Raw genomic sequence first — 20,891 nt, forward strand, 5'->3', positions numbered from 1 at the left:
ATTAGGAATGATAATTGACTAGGGGCCAGTAGGAATCCCAGAGTCAAGTTCAAATGCAGGGCTGGTATGAGAAGCCTAGCATAGGAACTTAAATCCAAGGAATAGTCACACAGCCTGGGGAGAATTTTGTCAGTGAATTAAGACACCCGAGCAACAACAACAAAAATGAGCTCGTTTATATATTATTGCTTATTATATATGTTGCTTTATGTCAAATGTGGAGATATTTGTGAATTCTTCTCACCCATTACTCCTCCTTTTCCTCCCATCTATAGTAACCCTTGCAACCTCTGAAATGCTTCCTTCCCAACACAAGCCTGCTATGTAAATTGAGTTTCATTATCTCCCTTGGGCCATTGCAATGGCTTCCTGATTATTCTCTTATCTCTGATCTACTTCCTCTTATAAATGGAAAGGCTGTATGGAAGTCTTAGTACTTGAGCTAAGTCTGGAAGGTTACAGTTTTTGAACAAGTTGTTTTTACGAATGGCATGGGTAGAGGGTGATTTTACAGGTCAATCAACAAAGAAGCAAGGAAGGTGGACTGTGTTTTAATGGTTCCTGCTTTCTCTTTTCATAATATGAATTTATTTCCTTTACTCTATGAAAGTAAAGTGTTATTTAGAAATGTTATTTGGGTGATCAGTACACCAATAGGCCATAGACTGTCTTTTGCAAACAATTCTGGCTTTGGAGGTGGGACCAAAAATGTCCATAGCCATTTGGAGAGTTAGTGCTATGGAGATCAGGGGTGACAGACTCCCAAACTCATATGTTATTCAATATGAAAAGTAAAATAGTAAATTTATGCAGACATAAAGCCAGGTCATGTTTGTCCTCCTTGCTCCTTGATTTATAGTAGAAATTTTGGGCACAAGCAAAATTAATATTCTATCTTTAAATACCATAAAGAACTAAAACTTTACATGCCAATTCTACAACAAATCAACTTTTTCATTAGACACCTTCTAAAATATATTCTGAACAAAATCCTGCCCCAGAAGTTCAATCAATAAGGTTATATCAGGCTAGGGAAATGATGGTCACATATACCTAGAAACAAAGCCTGTCCCAATTTATCGTACATATATACATGGCCAGTGGGGTTATCGTCCTAAATCGCAAACTCCATTAAGGCAGTTCACAAATTATCTTCCACTGAAGATACAAAAGTATAATAAAACAAGTTTGCATTCTTTTTTTTTTTTTTTAAATATTTTATTGATTTTTTTACAGAGAGGAAGGAAGAGGGATAGAGAGTTAGAAACATCGATGAGAGAGAAACATCGATCAGCTGCCTCCTGCACGCCCCCTACTGGGGATGTGCCCGCAACCAAGGTACATGCCCTTGACCGGAATCGAACCTGGGACCCTTGAGTCCGCAGGCTGACGCTCTATCCACTGAACCAAACCGGTTTTGGCAAGTTTGCATTCTTTATGTAACAGGTTCATATGGCATTCACTGACGGTTCTAGGCTGATGGCATTTTCTAATGGCCAAAACTTTTATTTTACAGAACCCTGCAGCCTCAGTGCATACCTATAATAAACAGTTTCTTAAAACTTACTTAAGTTCTAGGACAACGATCCTCAATCTTGCCTGTATGTTGGAATCATCTGAAAACTTTTAAAAGAAATACCGATCTCTGGTCCCTGATCCAGAGATTCTGATTTCATTGGTCTGAGGTAGGAGACCTAGGATGAAATTTTTAAAAGCTTCCAGGTGATTCTAATGTTTAGTCAAGTCAAGCTGAGCCACTTTCCAAGAGGTGCCTATTTCTGTGCTGCTTGTCAGGAAAACAGCTAAAAGTATCACCCAAACAGGTTTCATCTGCATGCAAAGCAGTTCAGAGGCAGACTGGTAACAATGAGTTGGCTGGAAAAAAAGCAAATTCTGTGGCATTGTAAAATACATTGCTTTTCATCAACAAGAGTCATTTCCCTTATGTCTTAGTTTGAAGAGTTTTCAATGGCTTCCCTCCCCCCCAATTGATAATTGTATGAACAGAATCTGCTAAATTCTCTCATGAACTATTGGCAGTGCTGAGCCAGAGAAAAGCAGTTCATGGGTATTGATTAGAAGCCCTACTGTGGAACTGTCTTCTTTTGTGTCACAAATGAATTGATAATACGGCACTGCTGTGTGGCCTTAGACCAGAGGTCAGCAAACTGTGGCTCGCGAGCCACATGCGGCTCTTTGGCCCCTTGAGTGTGGCTCTTCCACAAAATACCATGGCCTGGGTGAGTCTATTTTGAAGAAGTGGCGTTCGAAGAAGTTTAAGTTTAAAAAATTTGGCTCTCAAAAGAAATTGCAATCGTTGTACTGTTGATATTGGGCTCTGCTGACTAATGAGTTTGCCAACCACTGCCTTAGACAATACAGACTCTACAAGAATGTCAACTGATAGCCATGTAAGTAAGGTGTGGCATCACAAATTATATCATGCATCAAATTTAGCCATTACTAGTTTCTTGGACTCTGTCTTTAAACAATGTAGCATTGTTTAGCCTCTTATGGTTAGGGCTTTTGATTTCTGTGACTACTTGAATCTTTATCAGATTTTAAAAGCTGGACTATAGGACATATCCAGTTCTGTCACTCTGCTTATATGAATATAACTACATTATACTATTGCATTATATTATTAGGTGGACCATGCAGAAATGCTTAAAGACTCAATGGGCATGTGGATAGCAAGGCGATGGAGGGGGAAGATAGCTGTTCCTCTCTCTCCCTTCCCTATAGTATACACACACACACACACACACACACACACAAACACACACAGTCACACACACATATTCTCATGCACACACTTGCAGGATGACAAAGGAAAAGGAGCAATGACTGCTATGGCACTAGGACCAGTGATAAGATGTGAAACATGGTAAATGAAAACCAACCTATTGTCTCTTGTTTCACTGACAAAGGAGAGACAAATAAGAGAAACATTTTAAATGCAAAATAAGAAATTAAGCTAAGGTAAGACAGAAACAACATAAAACAAACCCCAAAATGACAGAACCGTTCAGGAATGGGTAGACAAAGGCCTGGGCAACAAACCTGATGTTATGGGGTGTAGGCTGAGTGACCTATTGTTAAAAGGAAGTCATTACGAAGTCTAACCATGAGGTGATTCATTTATAGATATATATTTGCTTAGGTTGGACCTTCAGGTAAGGAGGTGAATCGGAGGGGGAGTCCCATATAGGGTTGCGACAGCAAGTATGCCTCACTGATTTAAATATATTGCACTGTGAAGAAGTATTGCAAATAGATGAAAGAAAACTACTGCATTGTTTTCTGTACCAGGCACTGTCCTACACACTCTACATACATTCTTTCATTTAGACCCACCAACCTTTATCTGTTCTTATTTGATAGATAAGAAACCTGAGGTTAACTGACTTGGCCACGGTCTCAAAGGTAGAATGAGGTGAGGCTGAGATTAGAACCAGGTCAGACTTGTAAAGCCCACCTTTTTAATCAACAGTTTTTTCCTATGAATAATTTTAGTATTCATTCATAACTCTGATGCTTTTAGCATTGTCTAGGAGTGGGGCCCACTCCCTCTCCCAGGGAAAGAAGAAGAGCCAGCACTGCATCAGTTCTCTGTCATCTTGAGAGGAGGATCCAGAGTGTACATCTCTGGTCCTAGACATAGGAGCTCTTTATTTTGAAGTTGTCCAACACCTGCTGTAGTTGGAGGGAGAAAATAGAAGGGCCTCTAGTAGGTACTTTGTAACTGTTACCCTCATTGAACTTCATGGACAGGTAGTCAAGGCACTTGTCATCTCTCCTTTCTACAGAAGCTGAGAAAAGGTGACTGCTGTGCATAGTACTTGGCACAGAATAGAGACTCAGTGTGAATTCAGGAGTGCTCAACGAACATCAGGATATGCTTAGAAGGGAAAATCATTAGAGGTGAGGGTTCTTCAGAGAGGATCCTAAGCTGTTGAACCTCAAACTCTGGCTTCCCACCAGGAAAGTTTTTAGAAAATACTGATGCCCATGATCCACTTGTACAGATTCCAATTTATTTGGGGTGGGGCTCTGCAATAGCGATGTTGATGTGCAGTGGGTTGAGAACCGTTGCTGTAAAGGGAGCTGTGTGTTTATGTGTTCCAGACATTGTAGTTTGTCCTGGAATATTCTTAGAAAGCAATGACAGCTAGGAGCAACAGCCCTGGCTGTATGAGCTACATTCTAGGAAACCACCATTTGTTGGAACCATGTACCCTTGTCCCATCCTTCACTAAACTAATACACACACACACACACACACACACAAGGCAGTACAATCATTTTCTGATGATTTCTATTCTCAGGAAAAGCAGCACAAACAAACCCCCAAACCAGACATCAAGAACAAGAACAAAACAAAAAACAACACTGCTTTGCAGTTTGGGATAATGATAGCCTTTAAACAAAGTTCTATATAACATGGTGTAACGGCAATTAGACAGAACTGTGGGTGTGAATTCACTAGTTATGGGAGCCTGAACAAGTTTCCTAAATTTCTCAACCTGAGGTCCCTTGTTTTCAAACAAGCAAAGTAGACTCCTGGGAGGTCCAGGCGGTCTCAGTGAGTCATTTATCCAGCCATTTTGTCAACCCTTCAAACACACTGAATCTCTATTCTGTGCCCAATACTATGCACAGCAGTCACCTTTTCTCAGCTTCTGTAGAAAAGAGAGATGAAACAAGTGCCTTGACTACCTGTCCATGAAGTTCAATGAGTGTAACAGCTACAACATACCTACTAGAGGCCCTTCTACTTTCTCCCTCCAACTACAGCAGGTGTTGGACACTTCAAAATGAAGAACTCCTTATGTCTAGAATCAGAGATATACCCTCTGTCCCTTCCTCTAAAGATGATGGTCAATGTGGGATAACAGAGATAACTGTATCTGTAAGACAGTTATGTAAGATTTACCAAAATGCTACGCATAGAATTTAATGCTAGGAATTCAGTTCCCAACCTGAACATTTTTGTGGCCCCAGAGAGATCATAATGATCGAGGTATTCTGCACATACTATTTTCCAAGCATTGTTTTAAGTATTTGAATGTACTACTGTATAATCTTTCTAACAATCCCACGAAGCAGATCCTTATGATCTCTACTGTAGTTGAAGAAATGTCATTCTAGAGAGATTAAGTAACTTGCCCAAGGCCACAGAGTTAAAAACTGAAGCTGGAATGGGGGCCCAGACAGTCTGGCTCTAGAGCCCTGCCCTCTAACCTGGCTTATTACTTTCCAACTCCAAAAATTCCTGAAAACTCCGGTCTGGCAGGAAGCTTATGCAAACCTTATCATGTCCTTGACAGGAATATCAGTGTCTGTTTTGGCTAAAGCAAGATTTCTCTTCAAATTATTTTTTTACACATGGACAATTTCATATTCCTGCACTTAATTTTAATCTCTTCTTTTATACTTAAAATTTGTTGCATGATTGATGTGCTGACAGGAAAAAAATCAGTATCTACAAGTAGTGTTACAACTGCTGCTGCAATGATTATTTTTGACTCATGATTAGAAACTGGTGTGTAGTATCTCACATGGGGATTTGTGTTTCCCTCAAGCTCCATGCAAAGTTGAAAATCTTGACATTTGCCTGGATACTTTTACTCTTTTTTTGGTAGAAAATCCTAAATGTGTTCTGGTTATTTAAGAGCAAACCTAACACTGAGGTAACTCAAGAGGGTGTTTCTAAAGCCACTGTATTTCAACAATAGCCATGCGCTTCTCCTTAGGATGCTAAAAGGCACTCCTTCTATTTACACAGTGCTTCAGAATAGTCAATGTACTTTTTCATCTGACACTACCAAAAAGAGCAAAACAAAAGTTATAACTAATATTATTTACAATAGTGTGGAGAAGGCCTGGGGCAGGGGGGCAAGTGCCAGCTAGAAGGGGTCAATGGGAGGGGAAGGGGGACATCTTTAATGCTTTCAACAATAAAGACAAATTAAAAAAATAAATTTTTGATACATGAAGATGGAGAGCAACCTGCAAGTTCATATAAAACATAATTTCCATGTTGTCATTTAAATATTACAAGAACTAGAAGCTAGATAAGACAATTATCCTCTTTTGACAGATGAGTTAACCTTATGAATGACTTAAAGGGTAGGTAGCAGAGTTGGAATTCAAGCTCAGTTAACCTGGCCCCAGTCTAGTGGACTTTGAGCTAGACCACATGACCTGTGCGCCTGACACTGGACCCACAGATGGGTGATGTTCTCACCCATCAGAAGCTCATTAGTCTTATTTGGGTTTTGGTTTTCCACTTCAGACTGAAATGGCTGTTATACATTGTTAACTGGACTTAAAAAGTCCCAGAATGTAAGAGCACATGGAAAACATAGACAGCATACCACCCAATCTAATCTATAGATACAAAAGCAACAGCTCAAAGAGAGGCAGTGCCTCAAGAGCCCATTGCAAGTCAAGAGCAAAGATGAGACCTGAATTCAAGACTGCAGGCTCTCAGTAAGGTGCTCTTTCATCTGCACCAGTGGATCACCGCAAGTATTAGTTTCTTCCCATTAGTAGGTGCTGTTGCCTGAGCATGAGGACTTTCTCCCACATAAGGTGAAATTACATTGCCAATAGGAGTACTGTATTGTGTGGAACACTGTAGTTCACAAGAATGACTCCTACAAGATTCCGGAAGAAGATTAACTCCGTCACCATCAGAACCAGGACAACCATCTTATTTCTGTCTAAAACACCTGGCATGTGCTGCATTTGTACTTCTGTATGTTCTGAAATTCAAAGCAACGGCAGCAGAATGTGGGGTAGTGGGTTTTGCAACGTACCTCAGGGCCAGAGAAGGCCAGGCTCTGGTCTCTGTTCGACCAAAGGTAGTCTGAATTTATTTGTTTTGTACATTAGAGTTATATTTAATAGTCACTTGATAGAAGGTTTCTGACTTTATTTTGTTATTTTTAAAGAATAAAAACCCCATTGAATGGGATAAGTGGTAGATTTGTGGTTAGAAGAACCAGGTTTTAGTTCTAGCTGTACTAGATATAAGATCTGTGACTTTGGGAAAGCTACTCCATCCATCTAAACCAGTTCTAGGTACCTCAATAGTAATACCAGCCCCAGAGCTACTGAGAGGAATATATATATATATATATATATATATATATATATATATATATAATTTGCACATATATATAATTACAAATGACAATAAAATGTAAGGAATTACATCAAGATGTACCACTGTAAATAACTTTTATTATGCCTATTGATATAAATTACATGCACAGTAGAGCAGAAGGTACTTATGTATCTGGGTCTCTTATCCACAGATTACATTCTAAGGAATACCTATGCAAAATCTACAAGATGGAATGCAGTACTGAATGTGCGTAGATAGATTTTGAGGACCTAAACTCCCTGGAAATACTGGCAGTGCCATTTATCTTCTCAGAGGAGTAGGCAGTTGGATATCATCAATATTTGACAGATGATACTACCATAGACCTCATCGGGCAGACCGAGGCACAAAGCCTTAGATAGCTCAGGCCACTCCCACCCTGTGTGTCTGTAAAATCTTCCTCACTAAACTGTAGTCTGCAGTGATTCCATTTCTGGCACTTGCATAGCAACACTGAGCTCTCTGAGCGCTAAAGTGACGTCTTGGGAACAGTTATTAATACACGTATGTATGCACACAGTATGTGAAAATATGCAAGATTGAAAGCAACTCATGTATTACTTTTAGGCAATACTTCCCACTGGGAGTATGCCCCTGCAAAAATTTCTCTCTCTCTTAAGACGCTTGCACAGTCATCTGCTATCACTTACCAGAATGTTTGGGATAAAAATGGTGTCAATTTTAAGGAAACACACTTCTCAATTTTCTTTGCTAACATCTGAATAAAACATGAGAAGCTTTTTACTTTTCTCTTCTCCCCTTTCATTCACAGAATAAGTCTCTTCACAATCTTGCTTTGTGTGGAGAGGAAACAGTCACCCTTGTTTGCCACCTCCAAATTAGCAGAATTCACTGGGTTTAAAAAGAGAAAATTTAAATTCCACTCTAATAAGTTCCACTAGTTATCATTATTTCTGAGGTACAGCACAATGTCTTATAATAAGAACACAATAAGAAATCATGTTTCTACCTTGTAGGAGCTGATAGCCCTGTGAGATCATGAGAGGGCAGCAGAAGGCAGGCACCAGAACATTCTACAGGCAGGGTTGGGCTGGGATTGAAGGTACACTTTCTGGACCATGTAAGAGTTTGGAAAAATTGCATGTTTCCTTAAGAAGCCATGCACCCAAGCTGGACCAATACTTTCTATCTCCTTCTATTAAAATAAATACATTTAATCAAGTGTTTTCCTAAGCACCTTCCATTTTTCATTCTAAGATACATTTTATAAAATGAAAGGCAACTTGAAGTTTAGAATAAGTTTGCTTGAGGGTAAGGAGAATCTGCTCAATGGTGATCTTTGGAAAATCCTTCAAGATCCATTTTAAAAAATATATATTTTTATTGATTTCAGAGAGGAAGGGAGAGATAGAAACATCAATGATGAGAGAGAATAACTGATCGAGTGCCTTCTGTATGCCTCCTACTGGGGATAGAGACCACAACTTGGATATGTGCCCTGACTGGGAATTGAATGGTGACCTCCTGGTTCATAGGTCGATGCTCAACCCGGCTGGGCACAATCCAATTTTTTTAAAACACTATTAAAGTGAAGAAATATAAGCTACAAGAAAACCAAACAATAGGCATATTCTACTTATGTTAGCAGAGTATTTCTGGGAGATTCCTCTTGTACTAATGTAGTTTCCAGTTTTAGATTATCATATTCAGTAAACACATTTAATTTTTACAGTATGACTAATACCCAAGTGCCTAGTAGCTAGTGAGATAAGCTAAGGGCTCTTCCTTACTAAGGCTTTGTAGGAGCTCCCAGAAACCGTGTATGTTCACAGAAACTGCGCAAAAACAGATAAGCTCAGTAATGGGTTCTTGCATCAGCTCCTGCTACGTGCTTATTTGTAGTTCTGTCTTGAGCAAGAGGTAGCACACAGGGGGGAATGCAAAGTTGAAGGTCTTTAACAAAAATTTGGACTGTAAACACAGCTTGGCATTATCGGCATTCTGTTAAGTTCAAAGATGAGATAGTTACAACAAATACAGCTTGCTTTATTTCTGAAACAAAACTGTGCACATATTTGTGGCCATACTACTAATTAACCTGTAGATTGTTCCTTTCATCTATCCAGTGTTTTTTCCTCCCTGTTCCAACATGTTGGGGTTATTTTTTCCCATCTGGAACATAATCAAACTATTCTCTTCTAGGCACTAGAGAGGAGAATTGTACAAATGATAAAGGGACTGGAGAGACTGACTTGTACAAAAAGATTCAAATAGCTACATGTGCACATAAAATGAGGATGACTAAGGAGGATGACTAAGGAGTACCATGAAAACGTTCTAAAAATATTTGAAAAGTGTAAATACCGAGGAATACTTTAGCTTGGTGCAGGAGCAATGGTGTATATTCAAGGAAAGATGACTATTAAAGAAAAAAATATTAAATGTGTAAGATGTTATTCATGGGATATAAGAAAACTGGAGCAGAAAGGTAGCTGAAAAAGCAATGGAATATGAGTCAGCAGACATGAATTCAGGGGTTGGTTTTACCAGAGATAGCTGTGTGGCCTTAGGAAGGTCATTCAACCAACATGGGCCTCAGATCATTCTTGTAAATTAGAGTGTGAACCAGGATTAGGGATTTGTAAAGTGTCCCAACAAACTATAAGAGTTCTGGGGATTCAGCTATATTGGATCTTTAAAATGAGTGGAGGGGAGTGGTGATTGATGAGAACCCCTTTATCAGTTTCATTTCTATACCATTAATTACTTCAGAATAATTTTTTTTCAGAAAATTATTGATTTAAAAAAGTTAGCACAAGAAATTTACCAACTTCAAAAGTTTGAAAAAGGTATTGGAGATTGCTTTTAGAGCCATTTCTGTTTCAACAGACTCCCAACAAGGCAGAGGACTTACTGAAGTTATGCTTTTACAGAATGTTTATTACGTTCCTCCAAGGGGCAATGTAGCAGTAAGAGAGATATGAAACTCAAATACAACTTTTAATACAGAATTGCCAAAAATTAATTAATGAGTGGAGGAATCCTTCCTATAGTTCCCTGTAAGACAGAAAGTAATTAATCCCCTTTAACATTTACTGAGAGCATCCAACAACCAATTCTTAAGACTCATGATAAAGAACATAGAAGATAAATATTTAAATTAAACAGATATTGCGTGCTTACTGTATGTGAGACACTGCCTGCCAAACTAGGAATCCTCAGTTTACTTCTTAGTGACCCTCAGTCATGTGCCTTTGTGCACAACCAGCTAATACTGCTATGGGCACAGCCTGACTCCTGCTCTAACCTGCTACCAAAGTAAGCTGTATTGGATCCCAAACCTACTCAGACCATTTGAACTTGTCATTGTAATTATGTAAATTTAAAAAAAGTGAAAATGTTTTTGATAAAATGCTTTTGAAAAGATCCATAAATACTCCTCACATAGGGAAAAAAAGATATGTTGTTCATTTAGGTATAGATAAGCAAGTTTAAAATATTAGAAAAATAATTTTAAAAATTGCAAAGCATTCACATTATTTTACAGGTGTCTTTAAGTTCTTACACTCTAAAGAAACCCAAGCTGGAAATTGTAGAGGTACCATTATAATATTATGCATTGTAACTCAAGTCAGACACAAAGCCAATAACCCTCACTCAAATTTGCCTTGGCTACTTTTTTTAAAGTGATAAAATATACATTTTGGTGTTTATTTATAAAAATAAACTTTATTAAGGTATAATTTATGTATAATAAATTAACCCATTTTAACTGTGAATTTTGATAAACTTTAAGAAATTCATACACCCTTGTAATTACTACCATGATCAAGTTCTACAAGTTTCTTTACTACTCCCTTCAAAAAAATTCCCTTAAACCCCACAGAGTCCTATCTTTCACCTACCCTCAGAAAACAATTCTTTTCTGTAGCTATAGATTAAATTTGCCTTTCTAAGATTTTATAAAATGTAATTATATAGTACATAGACTTTTTTGGGTTGGGAGATGGGTCTGGCTCCTCTTACTCAGCACAGTCTTTGTGAGGTTTTCCAATGTCACTGTCCTTGTCAGTAGTTCATTTCCTTATTACTGACGGGTACTATTCCATTGTAAAAAATAATTTGTCCTTTCACTTGTTGATGGACATTTGAGTTGTTTCCAGCTTTGGGCTATTGCAAAAAAGCAGCTATGAACTTTTGGGTAAAGGTCTTAGCGTGGAAAAATGTTTCATGTCTCTTGGGTCAATATATGAGAGGAAAAATGCTGAGTCATAGGATAAATATATGTTTAACTTTTTAAGACACTATCAATCTGTTTTCCAAAGTGGTTGTGCCATTTGACATCCTTACCAGCAGTGAATGACAATTCCCCTTGAACCGTCCTCTAATTAACAGTTAGCAATGTCACTCTTTTAAATCTTAGTCATTCTAATCAATGTACAGAGGTAACTCATGGAGTTTTAATTTGTATTTCTCTGAAGACTAATGATTTAGAGCATTTTTCATTTGCTTATTGGTACTTGTGTATTTTATTTAGTGAAGTGTCTGTTAAAATACTTTGCCTATTTTTAATTGAATGGCTTACCTTCTTTTTGTGTTTCAAAAGGTCTCCTTATATTCTGAACACAAGTCCATTGTCAGATTCATATATATTGCACTTATTTTCTCCCAGTATATGTCATTTAATTTTTTAAATGGTGTCTTTTAAAAAGCAGAAATTTAAAATTTTTATGTGATCCAATTTGTCTTTTTTGGGGGACTATTTTTTTTAAAATCTTCTCCAGAAAACATTTGCTTCTCCCAATGTCATAAAGATTTTTCAGTGTAAGTTTTATAGTTTAGCTTTTACATTTAGACCTATGATCCAAAATATGTACAAGACCTTTATAGTGATAAATGCAAAACATTGTTGGTATAAATTAAATAAAAATCTAAATAAAGGGAGAGACATACCATGTTCAAGTATTGGAACACAATATTGTTAAGTTGTCATTTCTCCCAATTTGACGTATTAAATGTTTTATTGGTGTAAATTGCTAAACTGATTGTAATATTTATATGGAAATCCAAAACATTAAGTTGAAACACTTATACTACCTGATATCATGATTTGCTCTACCTGATACCATGATTCTGATTAGCTCATTGGGCCCAAATGCATTAAAGACGATTCTATTGTATTTTTTCCATAAAATTTTGACATATAATGTAAAGGTTTTAGTTCAAAAAAACATGTTCAGGAAAACACTGTACTTCCTTTACTTATTTCCTCTATTATGACATTAAAAACCAGAATTTTTTTTTTTCATGGTGCATACCAGTGAAACATACCAATACCTTTTTATTTATTTTCTCCTCCAGAAGGGCATTAGTACATATCTTATCAAATAAATAGATGTTTTGCCTCAAAATTGCTTATTTTCTAAACACAGTAATTGTGCCTGGTCATGGAAACTAGGAAGAGGTAGAAAGAGGATATGCAGAGAGGTTTTATATTTTATCAAGAGATCAGAATTGGTGCCTGGTTTTGATGTTAAACAAACAAGAAAACCCACACACACTTTTTTTCCCCTGGTGGGGGAAGATGATAATCATTTTGCAACTCACAAGAATCAAATTTAAAAGTGTTTCATTATGATGAAGTCATCTCTCATGGATCACTACAGAAAGATATAAATTTTACAACCTGCTGAGTACATGAAATAAGTGTAACTGTACAATCACAATCTGAAAAGAAAAGTCTTATAAATGATTCTTGCCCTGTGAATTCAGGTTTCTTTTTAATTTCTTACCATTTATCGTGCCTGAAATATATGAGATCCTAAGGTATAAAACACTCCTTATAAAGAAAAGTTCTTCACTAATAAGTGAAAGTAATTTTTCTAACTGTGGAATAAAATATTCATAATGGATTAATGTGAGAGTAGAGACACAATGAAATGTAATTTATCTTTATTAAAATTAATGTCAGCCCTAACCGGTTTGGCTCAATAGATAGAGCGTCGGCCTGCGGACTCAAGGGTCCCAGGTTCGATTCCGATCAAGGGCATGTACCTTGGTTGCGGGCACGTCCCCAGTAGGGGGTGTGCAGTAGGCAGCTGATCGATGTTTCTCTCTCATCGATGTTTCTAACTCTCTATCCCTCTCCTTTCCTCTCTGTAAAAAATCAATAAAATATATTAAAAAAATTAATGTCAGACATTGGGCTTCAATAGGTTTCCTCTAATAGAAAATATGAATGTAGCAAAGCAGAAAACATTACTTTTTTCTTGCATACCTAAAATGTAAAGCATAGTCTGAAGTCCACAGGTGGATCCATTTACTCATTGTTATTATCATGAGCAAATTAAATGCAGAGCCCATTGGGCAACATGGTTCCTGTTGCAAAAGCAACATTTAGTGAACTATGGCAACAGAGTAATTGGCTTGATGATGTCTCTGTTAATGTCCACATTAGTTCTCATATAGACAACCTAAAGAAAATTGCCTCAGAGTCTGTTAGTATCTGGGGATACATTTTGACCCTGGGTGGACATGGATACCACTGCTGATGTTTGTGGACATTCTGCCTGAGAAGCTAAAGGCACATTTTTAAATAACTCTTTAGTATCAATAAACTTAAGCCAATGATGGACATTGTATGATAGTCTTTATTTACCTTCATGAAATGCGAGATACAGAAGACCTAACAAGAAATTTTCAGATATTATTACAAAATGACACTGTTGTATTATTATCAAGCAAGCATAAGGATTACTCCAAATTCTGAGTTTTAGCAAGAGATAAAGTTAGCATGACTACAACCCAAAGGGCTATTGCAAATTCTGGTGTTTAGCAGGCTCACAGGTAACACTGTTACATACATTCAGAAACTGGTTTATCAAGGATATTTTGTGACCCCAAGGTAACTAAATCTCATATTTAGTTAGGAAGTAGCACATTCTCCTGGATGGGAACCAGTTTTTAAGAACTTTAAATTTATTTTAACAATCCTCCCTCCAAAGTTTCCCCAGAATTTCATCTCCTAAAGAATTATGGATTGACATACCATTTAAGGTTTCAAGCCCCCCTATACATCTAAGAACCAGTACAGATCCTCCAGTCTTAAAGAGAATTATAAGAGTTTCTTTTATGACTTGTTCCTCAAGTGCTTCAAGTTTTCCAATCTCTTTGTCTCTGCTTAAGTTATTACTACCTTCTTGATGCCCAGCATCCCATTTTTACCATTCACAATCATGCATTACTGTCCAATGCCTACCTCAAATGCTGCCTTTTCCAAGAAGCCAGATAAGAAATAAGTACTTTTTTTCTTTAGTTCCTTTCCTCCCTCCCTCCCTCCCTCCCTCCCTCCCTCCCTCCCTCCCTCCCTCCCTCCCTCCCTCCTTCCCTCCCTTTTTTCTTTCTCTATTACTAATGAATAATACAATGTTTCCTCTCCTGTGAATTTTTGGTCCATTTTTCTATTGGATTGTTCATGAAGCTTTTTTGTAGCACCAAATCATACAAAATGTGCCTGTTCTTCATATTAATGTAGAGATTTTTTACTCTTTTTAGGTAAACGCATTAATTCATTTTGTGCTACAGGCATTTATATACTTGCCTCACCTCCCCTGCAAGATCTTGAGGAACTTTTTTTGAAGAAACTATGCTTACTTATTTATGTACTCCCTGTGGATCCCAACCAATGCCTGCTATCAGACCAACTTCACATACATACATGGAATGGCAAGCCATCATTTTTTGAAATAATTTTTAAAAATTTACATAGGACAGCAAGTCTTTGCAAGAAATGAGTTTGCTATTTACGCTGGCTAATATCCTCATAGTAAGAGTTGAAAGGTACATCTTTAATTTGTTTAAAGGAATTATGTCTTGCTGATGTCAAATGAAGGAATAAAATGAATTCAACTTTCATAACAGAAGTTAAATATATGTAGAATAAGAGATGCAATTAAACATTCAAAGTTGGATTAGGGAACAATGGAAAGTTTGGTGTAGCAACTAAGAAAATACCTTTGTGATTAAGAGCAGCCCACATTCTCTCAAGTTACTATGTTTGAAAATGGGGATCCATTACACCTATATAAGTATTAACATAGTAAAATAAAGAGCTTTACACTGTCACCACTAGGGAAGGATAACATTCCCCATATATTCTAAGCCATATTTCTATATTTAAAAGAACAATTAGAAGCATAGTTTCTGAAGTCATTCTCTGACTTGTACTTGGCCGAGTCACCTAACCTATCTGGGCAGAAGTTTCCTCATTGTACAACATGGGTATAATTATACCTACTTAATCAGAGTTGCTGTGGGATTATATAAATTAATGCATAAAAAGAATGTTGAATAGTACCTAGCACATCTATAAATGTCACTTTTATGTAATTATTCTATTTTATTTTTTACACAACCAACATAGAAATCTAATATTATTTTGCTTGTGTTTTATTCCTTGATCACAACTCACCTTCACAATCTGGAGGTAAACGTCACCCTAAATCATTGTTCAGCTTTACATATTTTGAACCTCAGATAATTAATGTAATACTAATTTTTACTTAATGTTATGTTTGCAAAATTTCTTCAAGATGATTTTATCAATGGCAATAGTATATATCACAAAAAATTGTGATTATTGCTCTTGTCAAAGATCTACAGATTCACCATAGATCATTTGGAAATAACACTGCTGAGAACTTGTTTTCTATAAATTTTATTTGCTTATAACAACAGATCAAGATAGTTGACTAAGAACATAACTGCTTTCCAAGACTCTATTGAAATAAAAGCATACAGGTAACAAACACAATAACAGCAAAAAGTAAGTGAGGGAAAGAGAAAGAGAATGTATGTGGGGGAGGGAGGTCACAAGAGACAAAATATTTCAATTTATGTCTGGACTAAAAAAAAAGCAAAGGAGAACAGGTTAAATTAGTGGAACAGGCCACATCTTACAATAAGGTAGGTTGGAGCTGAGAAAGAGTTAAAAAGAAGGCTGATCTGTGGACCATTCAAATAGCACAGATTTTTCTCAAGGGGTTCCCAGACAAGCTGATTTCAATTTCATTCTAAATCACAGGGTTGGGAAAGTTGGACAAAGCCTTCATCTGCCCCATACCTAGAAGGCACTGCGATATTTCCAAAGACTACAAATTATTTCAAAAGTCCATGATGGGGATCTGCAACAACAAACCAGAGCCCAAATCAGCCCAAATCACTCTGGAGCCAAGTGGTGTCTGGGTTTAGGACTGCCTAAGACCATAAACACTGCTGAATATTTGCTTCCCCCATCTTGCAGCTGAGACCAAGTGGGAAGAGGACAAATGGCAGCAGTAATTTCTCACTTCTCTTTCAGAAAAAGAAAAACAGGTGATCAGTGGGGAGGAGATCTGAAATTCATCTGCAAGAAATTTAATCTGGGCTGCTTACCTGCCTACCAGGGTTGGCAGACCCAAGAGTATATTAGGAAAAACTCTTTTGCAAAACAATGACTCATAAAATTTTTGAACCCAAAGTGACAATTTCAACAAGTCTTTCTGGGTTCTAGACTCCAGGTCCTTGACCTTCAATCCAGGGATCTATTCACTTACAACTTTCCTTACTTCTTGTTTTAAATATTCTGATTTTGCTAGTTAATTCTATTTCATTTTTTAAAAAAGTATTTCATGATTATAAAAATAGTACATGTTCATTGTGGATAACTTAAAAATTAAGGAAAATTATGGAGAGCCCTGGCCAGTTTGGCTCAGTGGATAGAGTGTTGGCCTGTGGACTGAAGGGTCCCAGATTTGACTCTGGTCAAGGGCCCATGCCCAGGTTGTGGGCTTGATCCCTAGTGGGGGGAGTGTGGGAGGCAGATAATCAATGATTCTCTCTCATCATCATTGATGTTTCTCTCTCCCTCTCCATTCCTCTCTGAACTCAATAGAAATATATTTTAAAAGATTATGGAGAAATAATAATCATAATGATCATTGAGGAAATCTATATTTTAACCAGTTTACTTAAAAACTTTCTATACATATTTTTTACATAACTTTGATCATCCCGAATGTACAAGTTTAACCTATTTTCCCCAAAAAAGAGCCTTGTTATAAATACAGATGTCCCAAAAAATGTGTTTGCACTTTAATAGCTGATAGCTCAATTTGCAAAATGAAATGTATTTTATTTTTCTTTTTTCTTTTTTTTGTTTTTGTTTTTGTATTTATTTATTTTTTTATTGTTTGAAGTATTACAAATAATAGTACATATGTCTCCTTTTTTTTCCCCCATTGACCTCCCCCCCCCCCCCCCCGGCCTCCCCTTCCCCCAGTACATGCCTTTACCTGCCCCCCCCTCCCCCGCCGCAGTGTCTTGTATCCATTGGTTATATGCATGCGTACAAGTCCTTCGGTTGATCTCTTACAGCACCCCCCCCCCCCCCCGCCAACCTCCCCTACCTTCCCGCTGTAGCCTGACAGTCTGTTCAATGTTTCTTTGCCTCTGTATCTATTTTTTTTTCCCATTTCTTTCCTTTAAAAAATCTTGCCTCTGCAGACTAGAAATAAACATATAATAACAAAAAATGTTTGGGTCCCAATTTCAATGTCCAACAGTTCTGAGTCCCCGTTTCAATGTCAAACAGTTCCTTATGTGTACATGTCAGCAATGATATCTGGGTAGTGGGCACATGGTGGCGATGATAAACACTGTTTTTATAATTATTCAAAATATATTAAATTATTCATATTTTATAGTATTTTAATAATATCTCATCACTTGAGATATTAAAATAAGTATTTTTTATCACTTAGACGATACATTTGTCATACAAATTGTTCATGAGTAAACATTATTGCAAGTAGATGTTCACGTTTCTATTCCATTAGGACATATCTCTTTATATATACACTAGTGGCCCGGTGCACAAAATTTGTGCATGGGTGGGGGTGTAACTCAGCTCAGCCTGCACCCTCTCCAATCTGGGACCCCTTGGAGGATGTCCAACTGCCAGTTTAGGCCAGATCGAAATCTAGGATCACTGGCTCCTAACCACTTACCTGCCTGACTGCTTGATTACCCCTAACCACTCTGCATGCCAGCCTGCTCACCCCCAACTGCCCCCCTCTGCCAGCCTGATTGCCCACAACTTCCCCCCCCCACAGCCTGCTCACCCCCAACTGCCCCACCCTGCCAGCCTTCTCACCCCCAACTCCCCCCCCCACTGGCTTGATCACCCCCAACTGCCCCCCACTGCCAACCTGCTCGCTCCCAACTGCCCCCCCACCATCCTGATCACCCCCAACTGCCCTCCCCTCCTGGCCTGATTGCCCCTAACTGCCTCTGCCAAGGCCCCACCATCATGAATTTGTCCAGAAGGATGTCCAGAAGGTCTCCCGGTCTAATTAGCATGTTACCCTTTATTAGTATAGATTTATCTGTCTGTTTTTCTATCTACATTGCGAAACATTAAACATTTAAAGTTCATGAACAATATCGCCAAATATTTTCCAGAAGGGTGGAGCCAATTTACATTTCCAACAGCTGCAAATAAAAGTACTTTCTTTTCACAAATCTTTGTTAATTTCATAAATGAAAAATTTGACTTCAGCTGTTTTAATTTTCATTTCCTACTACAAAGAATAAAATTTAATGATCCATTTGTACTTACTTATTTACAAATTATTTACATCATTTGTTTTTCCCTATTGGGATTTCAACAATTGCATAAAAATTTTTCATGTCATGTTGACAATATTTATTGAAATTATTTATCATATTTATTGAAAATATAATCCTCATTTCTTTCTTAATTTTATCTTTAACACTTACATATCCTATCTAATAAAGAGGCAATATGCTAATTGACTATCACTCCATCACAAAGATGGCTACACCCACAGCTGAAGCCAAGTTCCCATAAGGAGCCTTAACAAGCAATCAGCAGGGCCCTGAGGCTACGTTCTCCCTCATCCCCATGGGGCTTGACAGGGGACCTCAGGCCACATCCCCCACCTGGCAGGGCTTGACAGGGGACCTCAGGCAGCACCCCCCACCCTGCAGGGCTTGATAGGAGACCTCAGGCTGCGGCCCCCGCCCCAGCACCAGGCCAGGGGACCTGAGGCCATGCCCCCCACTTGGCGGGACTTGATGAGGGACCTCAAGGTGTGCTTCCTGTCCTGGTGCTGGGCTAGGAAACCTCAGGCTGCTCCCCCTGCCCCAGCACCGGGCCAGGGGACCTGAGACTATGCCCCCCTGTCTGGCAAGGCTTGACAGGGGACCTCAGGCCATGCTCTCCACCCAGCGGGGCTTGACAGGGGACCTCAAAGTGTACCCCCAGTGCTGGGTTGGGGGAACTCAGGCTGCGCCCCCTGCCCAGCAGGGCTTGACGGGGGGCCTGAGGCTGCACCCCCCTGCTGGTGGGGCTTGATGGGGCACCTGAGGCTGTGCCCCCCTCCCGGTGCTGGGCCGGGGGACCTGAGGCTATGTCCCCTGCCTGGCGGGGCTTGACAAGGGTGGGACTGTCCAGGTCTGGATCTAGCCCAATGGGGATTGGGGGGGGGGGGGCGGCCGGGTATGGGTCTCACGCAATTTTGAGGCGCATGTGGGTGGGCAAGGACTTGACTCTGGGTCCTGTGGTGCGCCCCAGACTCTGACAGAAGGAAGATTTTCATATACATTTTACTAGTTTTCTTTCATCTCTGACCTTTCTATTATAGAGAAAGGGCAAATAGCAATATTAAAATATTTCCTCTAATTAATCCCCTTTTGATGCACACGAATTTCGTGCACTGGGCCACTAGTTTACATATAAAATTTTTGTTGTCAAATCTATTGATAATTTATTTTGTGATTATTTTTCCTTATTGCTTTATAAGCATGAAGAAAATGCTTCCTCAATACTAGATCAGATCAATATTTATATTTTACTCCAGGATTATTTTTAATTAGTTCATTTTTAAAGATTAAATTATTTAATCCATCTGGTTTGGGTATAGTGTGAATTAAGGAACTATCTTTTTTTTTTCCCCCCTGTAAAGTACTACTCTTTTGATAAGACAAATATTATTTTTAAATTAGCATACAATTTTAGGAGAGGTTTGTGGCTGGTCCTATCTACCTCTCTTACTCAGGGAGGCAATTCCTATTCTGCTCATCCAAACCACCCATGCAGGGTTACCCTAAATCACAATCCCCTAACCCGGCTAGGATAGTTCAATGAATCAAATGTCTACCTTTGCTATCTGGGCATTTGACACCTGTATAGACACACAATGATTTTCCAACTGTTGGGTTGGTTTGTAACTACATCCTTCTATCTGACATATCATTCTGAAAATATTTTGGGCCATTTCTCTTTCTCCATGACTTTAAAATAGATTAGTGCATTACATACAATAGAAATTGGATCACAATAGAGGTGATTTAACTTGGTTAATGCATTTAAGCATTTTGTCTTAAACATATAATACATTTATTGTTATGTTTTGGACAACTCTATTGAGAGATTAATCATGCCATTTAATTGTCTGAAACAAACATGGAATAACTTCTGAAGAACTAGATTAGAAAAGTCAAGATCACTGGGTCAGGGAATGATGATCTGGCTTAACTAAAAGAATCAGACTCAACAGTATATTTAAATTTCTAGGTATGAATCAGTTGAGCTATCTTTTAAAAAATAATTCTGCTGATACTCAAAGATTTCAACTACATATGCATATAATTTTCAGGGATGGAATCACTGAAATGCCAGGTCCACATGTAGAGG

The 20,891-nt window shown here is 38.2% G+C and overlaps 1 protein-coding gene across 10 annotated transcripts in view; it reads right to left on the minus strand.

Moving 5' to 3' along the window:
* LPP (LIM domain containing preferred translocation partner in lipoma) overlaps positions 1-20,891 on the minus strand; it is a 740,460-nt gene that overhangs the window by 128,335 nt on the left and 591,234 nt on the right. The window lies entirely within an intron of this gene.

The sequence above is a fragment of the Plecotus auritus genome, assembly GCF_963455305.1.
Source record: "Plecotus auritus genome assembly, chromosome: 2".
Classification (NCBI taxonomy): domain Eukaryota; kingdom Metazoa; phylum Chordata; class Mammalia; order Chiroptera; family Vespertilionidae; genus Plecotus; species Plecotus auritus.